We start from the raw sequence: 2452 nt of genomic DNA, 5'->3' as shown, positions 1-2452 counted from the left end.
CTCGTGTCAAAACTAGACAAGCCACAAATTCCATGGGACCCCATGACTAGGCCTTACTTTGTCAGACGACTTTTTAACTCTTAAGAGGTTTCAGAGAACTGATGACCTCTTAGACATCCTTGAAGGAAGTCTGCCTAAAAACCCAACGTGCTTTCTCCTATTAATTATTTACTTGGCACTGCAGATAGGCTTTTCAAATTGGGAGCCGTTCCCATCCATATGACTTTATTAAATAGGACTCACTATTTACAATGCCCAGATTACCCCCAATACAAGGTGACTCTTTCTCTAGTGGGGAGGGGGCAGGAGGTAACTGGACAGCTGATGATCAGCTGTCAGGTTACAGACCTTTCTTTACCCTATTACCAGGCATTGGACCAACAACAAGGACCCAGGGCAACTCACAAGCTAGACCTGCATCCGATACGTGAAAAAACCACTTGAATATTAAAATTGGGAGAAGAGAGACAAAGCAATAAGCCTAGTCCGGAACTTGGCACTTAGCTGGTGCTCACTAAGGATGAGCTAAAGGGGGGAAGGTGCTCATTTCCCTGAGTAAATAGCTTCTCTTGGTGCGGCGCGTGAAATCTCAGTGGCATATATAGTTGCATGTAGGGTTTTTTCTACTTTGACAGTAAGTGTTCAATATGCTAAACCGATCCCCTCTTCCCTCTGATCGTAGGTTTGGTTTAAGAACAGGAGAGCCAAGTGTAGGAGAGATGAGAGAGCTTCGATGCTCAGAAATCCGCCACCTGCTAACCTGGACCACCTTTTTGTCCTCATGTTGGATGGGCCTTAGCATGGCACCCTCGTGCAGAAGCCAGATTGGAGATGGGGTCTTTTGGTGCCACTGACACCCCGCTACCCTTATCTCCCCTACAGTTGCATTATCAATAAAGAGCTAACTTTTGCTTTATCAGTAAAGAGCTAAATTCTGCATGCGTTTGTCTTCGGGTACCAAAGGGGGGCAAGTAGGGTTTGTATGTAAATTGATAAGGAAATGCCATCGACACAGGATGACAAGGAGGCTTCCTTTCCTGAGGCGACATCCCGGAATCACTCTCTGGAGACCTGCATGTCGCAGGAGCTCCCAAATGCCCGCGATGAGCTCCCACTGACCCGTATATTCTCTTCCATCCCTCAGCCCGTCTTCATCCCCTCCTTGCCCCTTTGGGACCACAAATCTGTGCACGATGGGGGTGGGGTGAGTCCCTAGGGAGAGAACAGTGTCGTTTCCGGGGACGAGCTCCACTCATGCTGACACGTTCAGGCTTAACACTGGAGTCTAGGGGGAACCTCCTAAGTGGCTACTCACAGGGACTTATGGGAAGGTGGCCGCCAAACATTCAACCGGGATGTTTCCAATTCTGTTCGCTACCCTCCCTTTTTGTGGAGGAGAGGGCGGAATAGAAGCCATTCTGGCACACAGGTTCTGTTGCTTGAACAGAAAAATGAGAAGAGATTCCGTCAAGACCACAAAGAGGCTCTTCTCCTTTTTCTTCCACCCCCACCCCCCGCACCAGCCCAGGAAAGCACATTATAGATCTTTCTCCAGCTCAGAAGCTGACTAGCACGGCTTCAAAAGTATTTTGTCACCTTCAACATCCTTGAGAGGACCCCAATTCCTGTTGTTAAACACTGAAAGGGGACCTGTGGGTTTACTGCTGCTCAAAGCAAGAGTAAGCAGATGGTCTCCAGAGCAGTGTTCTAGAATAATCACTCATTGTGAAGAAGCAGTCCTACCTTTGCTTTGTTTAAGCTGTCTTCTTTGTGTGCAAATGCCAGTGTAGAAAGAAATGAGTAAGGGTGGGTGAAGCGAAGTGGCCAGGTCCACTTTTTTTTTTTTTTTTTTAATATGGAAGGCTTCCCGAATTTGCGAGTCATCCTTGTGCAGGGGCCCTGCTAATCTCTGTATTGTTCCAGTTTTAGCATTTGTGCTGCTGCACGGAGCACAGGCCCCCTTTTTTTCAAAAGCATTCCTTTCTTCTCAGGTCAACCTTTGTTTTTGAGGAATCTGCAGCACTGTGAGCTCCTTTAATGGTGTTCTATGTTAAAAGTGATCAGTGTGGGGGCGCCTGGGTGGCACAGCGGTTAAGCGTCTGCCTTCAGCTCAGGGCGTGATCCCGGCGTTATGGGATTGAGCCCCCACATCAGGCTCCTCCGCTATGAGCCTGCTTCTTCCTCTCCCACTCCCCCTGCTTGTGTTCCCTCTCTCGCTGGCTGTCTCTATCTCTGTCGAATAAATAAATAAAATCTTTNAAAAAAAAAAAAGTGATCAGTGTGGGGCCACCACAGTCCTGTGATTGCAATAAGGACAGATAAGGTGCCATGGTCACATCAGAATTTCCTCCCATGGAGTTAATCGGAGACCGGTTTCACAGCATGTTTGTTGTATGTTCCCAGTGTGGGAGGCTTTGTCTTCTTGCGAAAGCATACACGCTTGGTTCTGGTG

General features: G+C 47.9%; 1 non-coding gene across 1 annotated transcript; it reads right to left on the bottom strand.

The window, feature by feature from the left end:
* Window positions 1-1849: 1849 nt before the first annotated feature.
* LOC117797614 lies at window positions 1850-1953 on the bottom strand. Its single transcript, XR_004622612.1, has one exon. It is a non-coding gene; the product is annotated as a U6 spliceosomal RNA (small nuclear RNA).
* Between the last annotated feature and the right edge of the window lie 499 nt (window positions 1954-2452).

Source organism: Ailuropoda melanoleuca, chromosome X (genome assembly GCF_002007445.2).
Source record: "Ailuropoda melanoleuca isolate Jingjing chromosome X, ASM200744v2, whole genome shotgun sequence".
Taxonomy (NCBI): domain Eukaryota; kingdom Metazoa; phylum Chordata; class Mammalia; order Carnivora; family Ursidae; genus Ailuropoda; species Ailuropoda melanoleuca.
The sequence above is the reverse complement of the archived record's forward strand: the minus strand, read 5'-3'. Positions and strand labels throughout refer to the sequence as shown.